Source organism: Tupaia chinensis, unplaced genomic scaffold (assembly GCF_000334495.1).
Source record: "Tupaia chinensis unplaced genomic scaffold, TupChi_1.0 Scaffold000093_1, whole genome shotgun sequence".
Taxonomy (NCBI): domain Eukaryota; kingdom Metazoa; phylum Chordata; class Mammalia; order Scandentia; family Tupaiidae; genus Tupaia; species Tupaia belangeri.
In genome coordinates, this window is record NW_006159555.1 from 6,227,802 (window position 1) to 6,247,803 (window position 20,002).

Here is a 20,002-nt window from a genome sequence, read left to right on the forward strand (position 1 = left end):
TATATATATATATATATATAAACGTGTGTGTGTGTGTGTGTATATATATCTCAGATATATTACATATACACATACATACATAACCACTTCTATATATATGTGTGAATATACGCATATATATTTTTTCATCACATTCGCCAAGGGCCACCATATTAAAAAAACAATTTCTCTTACCACAACATGAAGTTATCTCAACATGGATGCTCCAATTTCATTTGGGATACTTCACATATAAGAATTCTACATCTTGAAAACATCTTCAGGAGATTTCCTAAACAAGATGAAACAAAACTCTTGGGAACATTGAAAAAAATAATTCTTTCTAATAATGTTCACCTAAAATTCCTTATGTTGTTTTACATTTGGCTGTTTTTGCTCTAATTCTGAAAAATTTATATATTTATACGTGTGTGTGTGTGTGTGTGTGTGTGTGTGTGTTTGTGTGTGCATCTACCTATCTATCTATTTATTTATATTGTACATATATTTTTTTTCCAGGCTGCAAATTCATAATCTATTCTGGTAAGTCAAAGCAGATGACATTATTGCTTCAATTTTCAGATAATGAATTTATTATATATGGTTTTGTAAATCAATGAGAATTCTTAAATATATACTAGATAGGTAATAATAATTAGGAATAAAACAACTTTCAAATTAAATTTAGTGTTTTCTTTTTTTTTTTTTTGGAGAGGTTTTTTTGTTTGTTTTGTTTTTTGTTTTCGCTATAGAGCACATGCGTTTGCCATACAGACATAGAGAGACAGAGAGACAAAAAGCGAGAAATCACCCCCCAGAGAGGATGGCCACACTGCAATCCCTTCTCCTCCATACTCCTCTCGGGATCTTGGGCACGCACGCACACGCGCCTGGCGTGAGTTTTAAGCCACCAGGTCCGGGACGCGAACCGCAGTCAACTACATGGGAGTCCAGCGACATAGCCATTACGCTAACTGCTGATCCCAAATTTAGTGTTTTCAATGTACCTGATTCAAAATAAATGAACTAAGTACCAGTGACAGTATAAAAGTGATAAGACAAAGTGTGAGAACACTCAAGTAACTTACACCTTTGTCTTTTTAAATGGTTGTGAATGTCCTTCTAAGTGACGGATGAATAAAATAAAACCATCAGACATTGAAACTCCTTTTTAAATCTCTATTAATTAACTTAATTAAATAATTTAAAAATATATTATTCTATACATACATCTATATGATATCCTTGACAATTTCACAAACTGAAACCTCATTCATAAATTTGCCATGTATTAATATTTTGTTGCAAAAATTGAGCAATTTTAATAGTTATTATTCCTAGAATACACTATCCCTTTGTCTCTTTCTTTCACACATGTACACACACAAACACACACTTCAGAAGTTAAATTTATTGCAAGACTGCACTGTGCTCACATAAAGTACAATGAAATCACCCTTACTCAGCAGCCTAGATCTATACCTTTAATAGCTATTTGGGTTTCATTACAACAGACTCTTTTACAAAATAATTAAATAAAATCATGGTTATGCAAATCACAGTAATGAAAACACAGGACACTTGATTATATGAAACTCCTCAAGCTTCAGAAGGCATGTCATAGTGATCGATTTTAAATCCATCACTTTAGAAAAATTCTGTTGCTTTGCTCTTCTGGTGGCTTCCAGGATTTCTATTTTTGCAAAACCAGTCATTACAATTGTACTAGTTGGCACAAGTGAGTTTCTTTTTCCAAAAATTATATATGAAGAAGAGTCCACTGGCACCATCAGATAATGCTGACATCCCAAGTCCTCTTCATAGGTTCACTTCATATATAGAGTTTTAACAAAGAAAGTTGCTCTAATTTTTCTTTCCATAGAGAGCAGATAATAATTTTGTGTTTTTAAGCTATTGTTTCTTAGCCCCAAACCCATGCTTCTATATTCTGCTCTGAGATTTTAGAGTTGAGACTCTTAATACCCTCTTTCTCCTTTGCCAGCTGGCTTCATCTTAGGTTTGGCAGTAGGCAGTACTGGAGAAAGTCTGGGGGCCAGGAAGGGACTACTGCTATGGTGTTTGCTTGCTGTCTGCATTGTCTTAGCAATCATCCTTCACCCAGTTAGTGTTGGTAAGTTTCTGTGTACATATTTTCAAACCCTTCCAGGACCCACTCATTCTGCTCTCTGATAGAATCCTACATGGTGAGACTTTTTCTTAAAAATAAGTAAATAGGGGGAACCAGCAGTTAGCGTAATGGCTATGTCGCTGGACTCCCACATAGTCGACCGTGGTTCGTGTCAAGGACCCGGTGGCTTAAAACTCACGCCGGGCGCGTGTGCGTGCATGCCCAAGATCCCGAGAGGAGAATGGAGGAGAAGGGATTGCGGTGTGACCATCCCCCCTGGGGGGCGATTTCTCGCTTTCTGTCTCTATGTCTCTCTCTGTCTGTCTGGCGAGCGCACGCGCCCTATAGTGAAAATCTCTCAAAAAAAAAAAAAAAAGTAAATAGGGACCAGCAGGTGGCATGGAGTTTAAGGTGCTGTATCCAACATGGATGACTGAGTGCTTCAACTCCTGGCTCCAAGGACTTGAAAATACTCCAGACATATGTGCTTGCATGCCCGAACTCCTGAGAGAGAACTGGAGAAGGGGTGTGGTGTTAATTTCCCACTTTCTCTCTGTCGCTCTCTGGTGAGTGCACTTTTCATATAGCAAAAACTAATAATGATAATTTTTATAACATTGTCTACAGGCTATGTATGTAAGGTATGCATTAAAAATAAATTTTGTGTTTAGGCAGGGAACCCATCCCCAATATTCCTCATGTTATATAAATGTCCCCAAATCTGAAAAAAAAAAAACCCAAAATCAGAAATACTCCTGTTCCCAAGTATTTCAGACAAGAGATATTTAACCAGTAATGTGAAATACAGGGAAATATAGAATGCTATATTTAATGTAAATAATTTTAAAAGCAGATTAAATAATTAAATGACTTACTATGAGTGTCACTATTAGTGTTCATATGAATGAGATAAACATGGAGTGCAGTAAATATGATTAGGTTTCAAATCAGTCCCTGGTATAAAAGTGGAAATGCTGGGCTTCTAGTCACTATTACAGAAACAAAACGTGGCCCGGCAACAGGTACCTCTGGGACATCCTAAATTCATCTCCCTTTCCTGATCCTTCTTTTTTTTTTTTTTAATATATTTTAATTTCTTTTATACATTCAATCACATACATTACTTTGCTTGTAAAGTGAATGTTTTAACATGAATACATTTCTTAACAGAGCAGGTGGGGATACCATACATATTATCATCAACAGATAATAACCTATTTCTGTGTACCACAAATGTCTTGCCTCTCTATTTTTCTCCTTAATGTCTTTCCTCAGACTCTCCTCTTTCTCCCACCCTTGTATCACACTGTTTCAAGGATCTATAACCATTTTCTATGTTTCTATATTCTCCATCTGTTTTCTTCTTCTTTTAATTCAATTCTGCTTTTTTTTAAAAAATAAATTCAAAACCCCCTTAATATAATAAAGATTCTCAGAATCCCATAGATTAAAAAGAAAAGTTTGACAAATATTTTTATCTCAAAATCCCCACCATCGGGACCAGGAGTTAGCAAAATGGCTATGTCACTGGACTCTCATGTAGTCGACCGCAGTTAAAATCCCAGATCCGGCGGCTTGCATGCATGCCCAAGATTGCGAGAGGAGAATGGAGGAGAAGGGATTGCGGCATGGCCATCCCCCTGGGGGGGTGATTTCTCACTTTCTGTCTCCCTGTCTCTCTCTGTCTTTCTGGCGAGCGCATGCGCCCTATAGCACAAACCTCTCCAAAATAAATAAATAAATATATAAATAAATAAAATCCCCACCGTCTTTTACACATTACCATCTCTTAGGATGATAGCATTACTCTGGAACACAGATTGGGAAATGCGGACCGTTGATGCCAGACTTCTATCATTTTAAGCAAAGGAATTGTTTACTATATCAAGATGAAATGGCAGCATAAGGAATAACCTCTCACATAGCTCTGGCTGCCTCATTAACCCAGGTGTTTGGACTAAACATATCCAGGAGCTTGGTGGTTGAGGGCTATGGAGAATAGCCTCTGACTCAGCCTCTTTGGAAGTAGCAAGCATTGCGTTAAAATACTGAGTGTGTGAAGCATTCCCTGGGAGGTACTATTTCTTTACCACCACTTCATTTTTAGGTCAACGAGCGCAAGGGGAAATTTTTCCTTGGAACGATCATGAAAGTAAAGGAGGATCACAGGAATTAGCTACTTGCTCCCCACGCAGTACAATGGCAAATGGCACAGTACACAGTACAACTTACTCATGTGAACTTTGACAGAATTAGGAGGCTTTATCTTGGAGGAGAACCAGAATGAAAATGCTATGCCCGAAGTAAACATTAATGCTTTATTTTACTGATATGTTCCTCCTTTTAGCTCAGCATTCCCTAGACTCTCCTAAACTTTATGACTCTTGTTTGACTAGCGTCTGTCTCTTACAGGTAAGGCTTCACAATTCCAGGTGGCAGTAATAAAGCCCATACTTATAGATCTCCCAATATCCCTAATCCACAGCATGTAAACTTAGAATTTCTGTAAGTGCGATGGCTGGCTTCCATTTTCAGGACGTGGGTAAAATATTTCTTCATGTTTTTGTTGTTTCGATTACTTATACTACTTTATGTGACAAAGCCAGATGAACCTAAAAGAGGTAGATCTGGAAAAATAAAATTTACCTAGAGATGTTAACATTTTGTATAAAATGCATTCAGAGATCACTGTCTTAGAATTTCTAGTTACCACTGAAATAAGATAATTATCATCAAAATTTTTATGTTTTAGTATATTTTATATACTAAATTCTTTAGCTACAGTTCCTTAATGCCCATAATAAGCTTATAAGGTTGGTGTTATTATCATGCCCATTTCATTAATAAGCAAACTCGGACAATTACATAAGCTTTCTCAAAATCTAACAAATAAAAGCATTAGCTTTTTGTTTGTTTTAGAGTATTTATTTATTTATTTCATGAAAGAGAGACAGGGGAGCAGAGACAGACACCCTTAACATGCAATCCACCTCCAGCTTCAGCCAGCCTGTCCCAGTGTCCATTGGAAGATGTTGGGACCTGAACCTGAAACCTTACCAGTGTGGGTTCAGGATCACTGAGAACTGTGTTACCACTACGCCATCTTTGATGACCCCACGGTGCTTTTATGTGGTAGATCTTACAAGCAGATCTAGGTTTGTCTGATTCCAAATTCCAAATTCTTTTTTTTTTTTTTTTAGAGAGAGATTTTTGCTGTGGGGCACATGTACTCACTGGAGAGACAGAGAGACAGAAAGAAAGAAATCACAACCCCCCACCCACCCCGGCTAGTGCGGGATAACCACATTGCAATCCCTTCTACTCATTCTCCTCTTGGGATTTTGGGCATATATGCACACATGCAGGTGTGTTTCAAGCCCTCGGGTCCAGAACTCGAACTATAGTCAACTACATGAGAGTCTGACAATGTAACCATTATGCCATCTCTTGATCCCCCAGATTAGAAATTCTTAATGATACTATTCTATTGCTAATTATTATTTGATGCAATACAATCATAGACGTGATAAAAAAGATCACAAGTTAATGCCATTGTCATGGATTCTAACTGAACTTTCTGAATTATGAACTAGAGGAATTCTAATGTAGGCTGGATTCAGGAGCTATAGATATGTCTAAATATTACAATGGTATTGACCTCAAAGGGTATATTGCATTGCCAAGGAAAATCTGAAGACAGTGTAATGATGACTCAGTAATAAAACATGAAACTATAATTATCAGCAAAACACTTATCCAAAAGATCCAACAATGGCAAGATGTGTCTGAAATGTCAGAAGAGATAGTCTACAAAGTTCTTCTGAGATATTGGAGAGAGGGATACAAATAATTTTTATAGAACGTCTACCACCTCTATTTGAAGAGAATATTTTTTTCAATATGCAGTTCGATCTGATAGGACATACAGTCTCTTAGGAATCAGCATCTCCCTTCCTTTATGGTACACTGAAGATCCCTTTTCATGCTGCCTATGCTTTATCTTCAAGTAGATTCTGCTGTGAGACTCATTGCAAAAGATGACTGAATAGAGAAGAGGTGAGAGGTGGAGAGGAGAGGATAACAGAAGGGAGCAGAAGGGAATAAAAGAGAGGGAAGAAGAGAAGACAGAATCGTCAACTACTTTCAATGAAGAACCCAACCAAATAAGACGCCAAGACCTCAGAGACTAGGCTCAATAATAGGAGAATGAGGTCAGAACTAGTAACAAAGGGAAAAAAAAATAAAGACTAGTACATTGGACAGTACTTCATTCAGAGAACTCTGTGGTGGAGCATGGCTATTGTCATCACCTAAGCCCCACTGCTTTTATAACTGTCCATACCCTACTTATATGGCTAATATTCTCCAGTCCTCTGTGGAATCACCTCAACTGATCAAGGTTTGCTGAGTCAGCTTGCTGTATGGGCTTGGAAATCACTGTAATGAAAATGAGAAACATGGGAGACGGGGAAAGTCTCAATATTAGAGGATAGGGAGGTGGAAAGAAAAGTTCCTTTTGGAATTTTTTTTTTGAGAGATTTTCGCTATAGGGCACGTGCACTCGCCAGATAGACAGAGAGAGACATAGAGACAGAAAGCGGGAAATCACCCCCCAGGGGGGATGGTCACACCGCAATCCCCTCTCCTCCGTTCTCCTTTGGGATCTTGAGCATGCACGGACACGCACCCGGAATGAGTTTTAAGCCACCGGGTCCGGGACGCGAACTGTGGTCGACTACATGGGAGTCCAGCGACATAGTCATTACACTAACTATTGGTTCCCATGGAAAATTATTTTATTTTATTGTCATTTGGAAAAAATAAGTTAAATTTAAGAACTGGGAAATAAATGACTTAAGGTACAGAAAAGATATATCAGAGATGACGTCTAGGTACATTGGAATAACCCAAATATTATATGGTTAAATGAGAACAGGATAGGAGTAAACTAAAGGGTGGGAGATGTAGAAAAAATAAAGGTGAGAAAAACAGATATCTGTGTAGGAGTATCAAGGTGACAAAAATGACTCAAGAGACAAAGAATTTTCCTGATCATATTCACAGCCTCTCCTTTCTGTCTCTCTCTCTCTCTCTCTCTCAGACACACACGCACAGAAAAAGATTGAGAAAGAGAGAGAGAGAGAGAACAATGAATCTCAAGATGAAGCACATAAGTACACATTCTAGTAGTCCAGTTCTAATTTTGAACAGCAATAAATAGAATAACTATGACTATTTACAAATGGCTACTGCTTTAGGGCAATTTCCAAGGCCTGGAATAGAGTATAAATGTCATTTAGACATAGTGAAACATAAAGGACATTTTGGAAGCTAGAGCTCATACTTTTGATATATAACAAACTCTAAAAGCTGCAATTATGTTACAGGAATAACCATGTGGTAAATATAGTGTACATCTCAAAGATAATAAAAGAAATATTCCTCCTAGGATAGTTTTAATACTAAATTCTGTGTTTGTACAGTTGTATTTTAAATCTTTAATGGTGGTATTAAGATTTTAGCATAAATGAATTAGATTTTTCACAGTTCTCAGGCTGAAAAGTAACATAAATAATCTCCTAAGAACAAAAAAGTATGTAGAAATTCAACTAGTAAATATATTAATGATATGTACATAAAATGGACCAAAGATGTATTTACTTTTGGTTATAAAAAAGAAGAAAAGAGGGACCAGGAGTTAGCGTAATGGCTATGTCGCTGGACTCCCATGTAGTCTACTGTGGTTCGCGTCCCGAACCCAGTGGCTTAAAACTCACGCCGGGCGCGTGTGCGTGGGTCCCCAAGATCCCGAGAGGAGAATGGAGGAGAAGGGATTGCGGCATGGCCATCCCCCCTGGGGGGTGATTTCTCGCTTTCTGTCCCTCTGTCTTGGCCTCCTTAAGCTGTGACCAACCCATTTGCCTAAATACCTTCTCATTGCCTTCTCTTCCAATTGCCTTCTTTCTGGCATTGACAACAATGATCATGACAACAAAATATAAACATGTCTTCAAGGCATCATTACATATGAAACACTACTTTGTCCACCAGGCTCAAAGGTGAAAAAGAGGGACCAGGAGTTAGCGTAATGGCTATGTCGCTGGACTCCCATGTAGTCTACTGTGGTTCGCGTCCCGAACCCAGTGGCTTAAAACTCACGCCGGGCGCGTGTGCGTGGGTCCCCAAGATCCCGAGAGGAGAATGGAGGAGAAGGGATTGCGGCATGGCCATCCCCCCTGGGGGGTGATTTCTCGCTTTCTGTCCCTCTGTCTCTGTCTGGCGAGCACATGCACCCTATCGCATAAGCCTCTCAAAAAAAAAAAAAAGAAGGAAAGAGTAGAAACAACTAAATGTTCATAATGTTCATCAACAGAATCTGATTAAAATAAATCATGTGAAATTCATTCTTCATTAATTATATTATTTAAAATGTGTACGTGTGTGATGTATGGAACAAACATGACACATGTTAACTATGCTCATATGTGAGTGACATAAAAATGCATGATAACCATTTAAAGTCATTTTTGTATTAATATATTTTCTTCTGTAGTCACACATTTTACTTACAAATAGGGAAAAACTAATTTCCAAAAATATATAGGCATAGCCAATCTGCAAATAGATCACAAGAAAATCACTTCTACATTCAGTTATTTTAAAACATTTTAATGAAAAATAATAGAGTCATATATCTGACAAGTATTTAAAACTAATTTAAAGAAATTTATTAATTACCTCATTTGTTCATCTATGCATTCATTCAGCATACCCTGTTTAATATTCATTACATGTCAATCACTATTAATCTCCAGGTCTTCAGTGATGGAAGAAGCATTCCATCTGTCTTCGTGAACTACCAACTACCATGAAATCAGAAAAAGATGCGGAATGGTTACCCTCATTTACATATGTGGGCTAGAAAGCGTTCTGATGTTGCTAATGGTACAGACCCACCTCTACACTGGCACATTAAGAATAACTGGAGTAAGTATAAGTCTTTACATGTCAATGCAATCTAACAATCACACTATTCCCAGCAAGTCCAACCTGTGGCAAGAATGGAACCAAGAACCACAAGTACAGAAGTTTGTCTTCCCTTTCTTCATAGATTCTGGCTGAGAGCACCTTTGTTTTTAGCTCCCATCAGCAAAATAAGACTTCGGGCAAATCCCTTTCTCTAGCATAGTTTAATGATTTATAAATTTGAGGTATATCTGGTTTAGGTTTTTATAGCTTGGGAAAACCTGTAAAAGATAGCCCATGATTGTACTTTGCATGTTTATTTGAAAGGAGTAAATAGGTCAAAGGAGTCATCTATATCCTTTCCGTAAGGCTCAGCAAAAGATAGGATATGTACTTAAACCACAATTTATAATCTTAGGACCTCCTCCAAACCCATAGGAGCTATTTATCAGCTCAGTGCTAAATGTAGCCCAGAAAGAGAAAATGAGCCTTCTGTAATGAAAAGTCTGAAAGTTGGAGCTATAAACAACTGCGTGGAGAGTGTGGTGCAGAATTTATACAGACTATAACGTTCAAGGTGAAGAAATCAATGTCAGCCCAAAAATCATCCACTGAACTTCAAGAGATACCTCTTTCTCTGTGCTTTCTTGCTATACAGGGTTCTTACTCCTGATCAAGTTCTCTCCCCAGGGAGCGCTAATAGGCTAACAGCTACAGAAGTCTCCTTTGTTCTATAAACTACCAGGATCAAGAGCCCTCTGTGGAAAACTTCCTACTCTGTCTTCCTTCAGGACGGCTGCTGTTCCTCTACTAGAACTTTTGATGTCACATCGGAGTCTTTTTTCCAAGCTCTTCAAAATACTTAACAAGGTTTAAGGAAAAAACACAGTTCATTTTAAAAACTGAAAAATATGTCATTTGGTTCCAGGGATTAAAGGGTATGCAATCTACAAACAAGCATAATACTGGGAGTAGATGGGAGCTATCTGCATACTATTTTTTTTTTTTGAGAGATTTTCACTGTAGGGCGTGTACGCTCGCCAGACAGACAGACAGAGACATAGAGACAGAAAGCGAGAAATCACCCCCCAGGGGGGATGGTCACGCCGCAATCCCTTCTCCTCCATTCTCCTCTCGGGATCTTGGGCACGCACGCACACGCGCCCGGCGTGAGTTTTAAGCCACCGGGTCCAGGACACGAACCGCGGTCGACTATGTGGGAATCCAGCGACATAGCCATTACACTAACTGCTAGTTCCCTCTGCATACTATTTTTCAAGCTGTCAGTTTCCTAAGAATACTAGTCAGTAGTTACCAGGTGCTGGGCTCTATTCTGTGAACTTTGCCTTTATTAAAACATTCAATCATCATGACAACATGGAGAAGCTGGTACTACTGTTAATCACAGTGTACTAGAAAGGAAACAGGTTTGGAAAATTAAAGACTATGTGATAGATTTAGAGGGTAGCAGGTAGCATGGTGGTTAAGGCGCTGGACTCACACATGGCTGACTATAGTTTGAGTCCCGGACCCCGCGGCTTTCTTTTTTTTTGGAGAGATTTTCACTATAGGGCGCATGCACTCACCAGACAGACAGAGAAAGACACAGAGACAGAAAGCGAGAAATCACCCCCCAGTGGGGATGGTCACGCCGCAATCCCTTCTCCTCCATTCTCCTCTCGGGATCTTGGGCACCCACGCACACGCGCCTGGCGTGAGTTTTAAGCCACCGGGTCCGGGACGCAAACGGCGGTCGGCTACGTGGGAGTTCAGCGACATAGCCATTACGTTAACTGCTGGTTCCCTCGGCTTGCTTTCTTGTTCTTTCTCTCTCTGTCTCTGTCTCTCTCTCTCTCTCTGGTGAATGCATGTGTCCTATAGCAAAATTTAAAATCATGAATAAATAAATAAATGTAATTTTTCAAAGATTATGTAATAGATTTAAAGTTATACTTATCATTTATGTCCAAGTCTTCACTATTTTGTATTGTATTCAGAAATTCATTATTTCTGGAACAAACCCAGTTACAACATTCTTGTCTTTACTTATCAAATGTTTTTAAATGATAAATACCAAGTAAAAATGGGGCAGATAGTGATACTGCAGTAGAAGGCAACCCTCTGCCAACCCTCACATGGGAAGGTCCTGCTTCAAGTCGAGAGATACCCTAAGCATGCCAAGCACTTGTGCTCATCACCTAGGGCAGGCAGAAGGCTGGGGATTGATCAGTGTCAAGATCCTGCTGGGGGTGTGCCTCTCTCAGAAGAAATAAATAAACTTTAAAATAATAATAAAAAATCTAATTTTTGCGTTTGTTCGTTTGCTTTTTTAGCAAAAAGATCCATTCAGGCCCATTCCTTCCCTTGTTCTTTTATATGTACTTGTACATAGCTGAAACTATTTTGTGAATACAACTTTTCAAATACTTTATTACAAAAAATTTCAAGCCTAAGTAAAGTTGAAGAATTTTACAATAAGTGTCCATATGCCAATAACTAAATTTTGCCATTAATATTTTTACTATATTTTATTTATCACATACTTTTTTATCCTTCTGGATACTTTAAATCTTATCGTTACTCCTAAACGCACATCCTTTAATTAACTTAAAGAGGTTCACCTGCACAGTTATCAGATCCATGCTCAGGCCTTAGCTTGGAAATCTGCTCACCTGAAGGAGTTTCCTCCTGCCTTTCACTTTTCAGTTATAAATTTTATTTACTCCCCTTGTTGAATAATATTTTGCCATATTTGTGTCCCTAAGAAACAGAATGTTTCACCTTCTATATGAATTTCTATGCCATAAATAGTCCATAACAAGTGTAGTGTAATATGACTACCTTAAAGCTTGTTTTATTCAACTAAGAACATAATTTCTATCCTTATTTCAAACGTAATAATGTATTGAATTGGCTCTGTTCTATCCTTTTACAGATAGCCCACAAATGCCTGTAGATTGATGATAATAATATTGACCTGGAAGATATAAATAAAATGCATCTATAATGGACTATTACTGTCATTTATGTTATTATAATCTTTTCAATGAGTCAGATTTATACCAAGCATCATCTTTTTATTAACAAATCCTAATAATACCATTTCCTATAAATTTAAAAGGTTCATGCTTATAATATCTTTATGTAATGTTTTAGATAACTAAAACCCTTAAGTCTTTGTAGGCAAAAGCAAGGATTCTCCCTCCTTACCTGCTTCTATATCTCTAGTTGGGGAAATGCCAAAGAATCTGAAATTAAAAAGGAAAGTAGTTGCTACTAATGCAATGTTCTAATCACCACTGAAATCCTTCTAGAGCATTCTAATTGATGATTAAATGTGATCTGAAACACATTTGGAGGTTTTCTAAGAACATATTCATCCATGTCTTCACTCAGTTAACAAAATTCCTTCAGCATCGGCTCTGTGACAAAAACTCTTCCAGGTGATAAGATGCAAATTATTTGTATATAAATATATAAGGAACTTACTTTAACACCTTCAAGGAAAATTAGTGACATATAACATCTAGTTTAGACAGTATATAGAGAAGAGAGCAGCAACTTAACCCAGCCCCCAGCACCTGGGGAAGACAGAGGAAGCATGCTAAGAAAAGCTTCCTAAAGAGATGGTTAACACCAACCATGAAATCTATGTGGGAGTTGACTTAGGAAAAGGCACAGAGAGATATTTCTAGAGAGAGCACATTTTAGAAAGTGATATTGAAACAAGAAAATTCCTAACTTACACAGAAATCTCAAAACAGGTTCGATTTTCTCAGTTTGATCATTTAGGACATGGTAGGCTCAATTAAGGAGTTAGGACTCTATCATACAGAAATAAGAAACCACTGAGGAGTTTTAAGCAAGGAGTGACAGTCAGGTTCTAGTCTTAAGCAGATCATTGCAGAGACAGGGCAATCCGAATAATTTTGCAATAGGCAATGGTAGAGAGATTGCAAGCCTGAACCAAGATAAAGTCAATGGGGAGACTTGAGAAAAATAAAGAAACAGAAAAAATTAAGTTATGGTGTAATCACTAAGTTTAGTAGTTTGGGGAGGGGAGGAAGATATATTCAGTTTGAGGTAAATGCAGTAGATGCTAGGAACTATGCACATGGAGTGGTCTGACATAAGATGAGAAGGCAACTAGAAAGAACTGTTTCCAGTACAGTTTCAGGAATTTTACTTCTCACTAGCATGAACTGAACTACCCTTTTATAACCTAATTTTTAATAACAGAGGGTAAGAGAAATAAATCATCTCTCTTTTGGAACTAAATTGCCATTTTTACATGAAAAAAGGGTACATACAAGAAATACATGCATTTCAATCTCATAATAAGCAAGTGGATTTCAGATTTTATTTACTACATAAATATTTAAGATGGAAACTAAAGACTTAACAAAGTTACTTTGCCTCCGATAACTGTAATGTAAATAAATGATTTACATTAAAACGTAATCTGAACATTGGACTCACACTCTAGTAAGCAGAACACTAAAAACAATGAATGAGGATACTAATCTCTCTTGATCTCTTCCCTTTCAAGAAAACAAACTTGTATTAGTCTTTTCAAGAAAATACCAGAAGAAAAGCAGGGACAAATATACTGTGCAAGTGGTGATACACTACTCAAGAGGAATTGGATCCTACATGGTGACTGCAGTTCGAATCCCTGATCTCGTCAGTTGGAAATACACTGGGCATGTATGCCCAGGATCTAACAGGCTAGAGAAATGGACAAAAGTAATTATGGTGAGGCCAGACCCTGTGGAGGCTGCTCATCTCTCTAATGCACACACTGTGTCATAAACAAAGGACAAAAAGAAAGAAAATTGCAGAGTATACCCAGGTATAAGAAAACATTCATTCCAATCACCTACGTATTTAAATTACTGGACAATGAGAAGTAATGCCCAGATTCATGATTCTGTGGCATTGTAACTTTTGTAATGAGATGATTTAATTATCACTGCTACATTTGGTTCCTAAGGAAGCTCATAGATGCACATTTAAAAATGTTCGCTCTGTGAGGATCAAAACAACAGGTTTTTCTGCTTAGCATATAGTTAATATTTTAATTAATGAGAACGACCTAGAAGCTACTTTTTAAAAATCACTGGGGCCTCCCTTTTGACTCGTTAACACCTTTAACTTTATGAAAGGTTCGTACAAAACGGTAGTAATGATTACCTGTCTTAAGGAGATAAGTAAAAAATAGAAAAGGTATAAATAAATAAAACTATATATAAATAGATCCCTTGGACAGAGTGATTCTTGGGCCTAAGTTTGTCTTCATAAGGGTAAAATGGGGGATATGAATTTGTCTAGACATGACTTTTTGTGGGAAGTAGAACTTGAAAGCCCCTAAAGCCGATCTGAACGACTAGCTTTATCCCTCTTGTGTGTCTATAGGAACTCAATCCACAGATCTATTGATTTAGACAATCTGTGTGTGGAAGAAAAATCCCTTTCAGATTCTTTCCAAAATTTAAGCAGAAAGAGTTGGCTGGTAAAGGCCTCTAGGCTTCTTAACATAAAAGTTGAGATTGAAAGGCCATTTTCTCTTAAGCTACTGCTGAACATTCTAGTCTTGTGAAATTAAGAGGTCAGAAAGGACTAGAGCATGAAAAGCAAGAATTAGGAAAGCCAGAATAAGGGAAGTTGAAAAGAAACATAAGAAATAAAGCCTTTTTACCTCTGAAAGTCTGAAGAAATGGTCAGAGGAAAGTATGATTATAGATAATAATACTGTTCTTTTATATCTTAGGTGTAGACTGATTTTCAAATCCTTCCATACATTTATATTTATGTGATCCTGCACCTCAATCTCATGAGGTAGGCATAGGAAAATTTTTTCCCCCAAATAAAGCAAGGTTGAGAACAAAACTACTATTTAATGTTAGGCATCACATGTTGATTATATATTAATGCTCAGAATAACTATGTAAACATACATTTTTCTTATTCCTATTTTATAAATGAAAAAAAAAACTTGCATAGATATATCAAGTGACTGGGTAAGGTAAATTACTTTTTTTTTTTTTTTTTTTTTTTTAGGTTTTTCCATAGGCACATGCACTCACCAGAGAAGAGAAGACAGAGGAGACACAGAGATAGGGGAAGTAAGAAATTACACCCCGGGGGGATGGCCATGCTGCAGTCATGCAATACATTCTCCTCCATTCTCTTCTCAAGATTCTGGGCAACAACACGCATTCACCTGACGTGATTTTAAAGCCACCAGGTCCAGGACTCAAAAAGCAGTTGACGATGTGGGAGCCCAGCACCTTAAGTGCTATACCACATGCTAGCCCCATAAATCGCTCTGTATATGGCAGAGTTAGAGTAAGAAATCTATGCTGGCCTGTGGCAACAACAGTGTCTTTGTTTTCCAGTATACCACATTGCTTCCCAGAAGGAAGTTTAAGGTACCACAAAACGGTAAAGAAGAATCATTAAGATAAACTGTTTTCAATGTCAAAATAACTATTAAAGTAACAGATAAAATCAAAATTATTTTAAAAGAAAGAGAAAGAGAATATGTTGATTTTTCTTTTATCTAGAGGGGGGCTTTTAACTAATGCCTAATTAGTGACTCACTAAATTGAGTCCTCCCTTGACCTTCAGAAACAGAGGAACTAATATATTGAGGGCTGAGTATGTGTCAAAATTCTTATTACCAAAATCATTCATCAAGATTTTATCAATTTTAAAAAGAAGAAATAAAGTTCAGAGATGAATTATTCCACAGCTGGACAGTCAGCAAGGTACTGGACTAGGCTTTGTCTCCAGTGCCAACCACCTTACATCAAAAATCCTGTAGCAGATGAACCCTCTCAGTTCCCACGTGCCCTGTTTCAAATTTGCTTTGAAGATTCAGTGCTTGGGAACCAGCAGTTAGCGTAATGGCTATGTCGCTGGACTCCCACGTAGTTGACCGCGGTTCGTGTCCCAGACCCGGTGGCTTAAAACTCACGCCAGGCGCGTGTGCGTGCGTGCCCAAGATCCCGAGAGGAGAATGGAGGAGAAGGGATTGCGGCGTGACCATCCCCCCTGGGGGGTGATTTCTCGCTTTCTGTCTCTATGTCTCTCTCTGTCTGTCTAGTGAGCGCACGCACCCTACAGTGAAAATCTCTCCAAAAAAAAAAAAGATTCAGTGCCCTAATTCCACACTCAAAGTTAGCCTAGTTCTTTTACCTAATACAGTACCTTAAATAGATATTTTTTGACTAATGCAGGAAAATGGCAAGAGATAGAGCCTGAAGAAATTAACTGAAGAATACTGAAAGGGGAGAAAAAAAAAATCAGCGTTGGAGAATACAAACTATCCCATGACCAGGCCAAGAACTGGTTCCTAAGGGAAGTAGAAAAAGAAAAAAACTATAAAGCAAAAGGAAAGAATCCTTGTTTCATTTCTGGAAGTAAATTTGAGAATAATAAACCAAATGTGACCTTGAGCATTCCTCTACTTTTCAGTAACATTTTTTCTTCAGAGAGAGAGGCCAGTTGCATGTGCCCATCATGTTATTACTTTTTAATTCCTGCCTTCTTGCCACCTATATCATCTGGTAAGACTTTATCATCTTTTATTCCCCTTGGCAAAAAGATCAACTATTAGTCTGAGTTGACTGCAGAGACCTAAGAGAAAAAGCTTATAACCCATGAACATAGTCTTGTCAGACAGGGCTAGTTTTTATTCCTGAGAGACAAGGGAACAGGTGTTTTCATATCACTCAAAATGTAAGATGTATGGCATTCAATCTGTTTCTTCTTTTCATCCCTTTAGCTGGGAGGGAGAGAGGAGACAGAGAGAGAGAGAGAGAGATCACAAGAGACATATGCAATTTCTTCATTATCTCCAAATAAGTTTTAATAAGAAAGCTTTATCAAAACTCTAAAATTACTTTCCATAAACACTGCTTTAGACAATTATTGTGCATATATTAATATAAGTATACTTTTATCCAATTGAACATTGAATTCAAATTTTAAGTTTGTAATTGTCAGTTATGCTTTGAGCCATTTTTAAAATCTAAACTAACAGAATCAGTAAAAATATTGAATTAGGGACAACTTATAATATTTAATAGATATATCATATATCTCAGAATGGCTGTCAATATAACATTGATAAAGAATAATTAAATAAACAGATTGGCGTGCTTGGTTTGTTTGACTTGACCATGAAGACACTTCTCTTTCAAATACTGGGGTGGCCGGGCTGTTTCCCCTTGCCTTTGTTGCAAAGTCTGGATTTCTATAATACCGGCTCATTGAACTAGGGGATGAAGAAGTATGGTGTGTCCCAACTGGCTTTTCCAGAGCTAAATCACAAGCAGATTTCTTCAAGGTTTTGTTGTTGTTGTTACTGTTGCTGTTGTTTGATTAGAGTAGAAATTTTACTGCAATGAAGTTAATGTTAACTTGTCTGTCTTACCTACAAGAAACTTTTTGAGGGTTAGAATAATAAATATTGGACTCGCATTTGTACTAGAAAGCCCATGGCATGAATATAATAGTAAGCATATAATACAAGTCTTTTGGATGATCTGGTGCTCTCTTAACCTCTTTGTTCCAGTATAAATGCAGAGAATAGAATAGATCTCAGAAGTACTTTTTAAGTATTAAACTTCACGTCTCTAGGATTCTATAACTAGTTTAATTTAAAACAAGAAATGTATACATTATCCTCGCATTTCCTGGAACTTGTATAAATTCTAGTATACGAAGCACAATTTTAGTACAGTTGATGATACATCAAAAGACACTGGACATGTCAATCAGCTCTTTATCAAATTACAACATACTATAATTAATATAAAAGCCCATGTGTGGTGACAGTTTCTTGTAGACACATGCTTCCTAAAGAACCTAAGTGATTATTTATTTGGTTAGGTTTTTGCTATAGGGTGTGTGTACTTGCTGAAGAGAGGCAGAGACAGAAAGGGAGAAAGTGAGAAATTCCCCCCTGGGGGAGATGGCCCTGCCACAATCCCTTCTTCATTCTCCTCTCAGGATTTTAGGCACAAACATGCTCCCAGCAAGAGTTTCAAGCCACGGGGTCCAAGACTCAAATTGTGCTTGCCATATAAGAGTCCAGCACCTTAACCACCACACCACTACTGATCCCTGAACATAAGTGATTCTTACCAGAAGTCAGATATGGAAAAGAACGTGGTCTCACAAAGATATTACAAACATTCTGGGAACAGTAGAAGGCATAATGGTTATGTTGCTGTACTCCCACATGGCTGACCAAGGTTCAAGTGCTGGACCTGGTAGCTTGAAATTCACCCTCCCAGGAGGAATGGCCACAATGAAATCATTACTGCTCTATTTCCCTCTCAGGATCTTGGGCACACATACACATGTGCCTGGCCTAAGTTTTAAGCTACTGGTCCAGACCTCAAACTGCAGTTGACTACATGGGAGTCCAGTGATGTAACCGTTATGCCAATCTGCTGATCACACCACTGGTGTTTTGTTTGTTTTTTTAAAAACTTATGTATTTATATTTATTTATTTTAATTTGACCAGAGAGGGACAGAATGAGAGAGAGAGAGAGAAAGAGAGAGAGAGAGAGAGAGAGAGAAAGAGAGAGCAAGTCACCAGGTCCAGTACTTGAACCACAATCAGCCTTGTGGGAGTCCAGTACCCTTAACCACCTCACCACCTGCTGGCCCTGCCTCTGGTGTTTCTTACACTAAAGAACAGAAAGAAAATTCTTCAGAGTAATAGACAAAAATGAAAACAATCTTCTTGTAAGCTAATGGAAAGACAGCCTCCAATTAATTTATTTGCCTCCAATCTAATTCATATTTTAAGGTTGGAATTTATACTGACCTCGGAACCTCAGGTAATGACCGAAATAACTATAATGCAAAATAATCCCAGGAGCAATAGAGGATTAATGTTAGAAGAGAGGGCTACTGTTTGAAAATTGTGAACTGAGACCTGGCACTGGCCAGTGTGCTGTGCCACTTGCTTTGTGACATGTAGTTATAAAAGACGCTGCTCCTACACACAAAAGTAGAAACAGTTCTGATATTCACAATTACCTATAATATTCAATCCATATACAACCCACGGCTTCATAATACAGAATACAGACGGACCTCAATATTCTGTCACTCACTGGATTCAATCTTCTTCCATTCATTAAAGGACCTTGAGATTAGGCTTTTGCTTAGATTGGCTCAAATTGTTACCTTGGAGACTCCACTGTTCTATAGAATCACATCAACTGATAATCTAGAGCCAGCAAACCTCCCAGAAATTTCTGAAGTATTGACCATGAAATTGTCAATAATTTATTGTCAGCAACAGGGATATGAAATTACAAGGGACTGAATCTCATTATCCTGATCATATTAATATAAATTGCGTAAGTAAATGTCTCTAGCACTCACCGTATCAATTACAGAGCGTTTTAGGTGATTAAATTTTAGTGGGCTGTCCCTAAGTTAACTTGAGTTTTCAGTTGTCTTTCTTCCATGTTATTAGAACTATTGTAAAACGAGCAAATGAATTCTCTTGTTCTCCCCTTCTCTACCTGCAAGCTGTGATTATCCTTTGACAAATCCAAATGTACTTATCAGAGGATAAATAGATGGTACCTTAGTAGAAGTCTGACCGAGACATTATTAAACATCAAGAGGGTGTTCCTCAGGGTTACATGGCCCTATCTGATATTTTCAAGGTGACAGCTGTTTTTTTTTTTTTTCCTCTTTCAATACAAAGTTCTGATTTAGAACCCTAGATAGACTACCTCAGCTACACTTTTCTCTTTATGCCTAATATGTAAACATTATTCTCAAACCATATCGCAGCAATAAAGATTTAGCCCCTTCAATTTCAAAATGTGATCTGTAGAAAATTGGATCTGAAATCCACACTTTGGGAAGTTCATGCCAATTGATACAGATC

At 37.7% G+C, this 20,002-nt stretch overlaps 1 protein-coding gene across 1 annotated transcript in view; it reads right to left on the minus strand.

Annotated features, from left to right (window-relative positions):
- LINGO2 (leucine rich repeat and Ig domain containing 2) overlaps positions 1-265 on the minus strand; it is a 1,055,580-nt gene extending 1,055,315 nt beyond the window's left edge. The window contains exon 1 of the mRNA XM_027769796.1: positions 175-265. The gene's annotated coding sequence lies outside the window, so the exon portion shown is untranslated. The remainder of the gene's footprint in view (positions 1-174) is intronic.
- Positions 266-20,002: the final 19,737 nt, after the last annotated feature.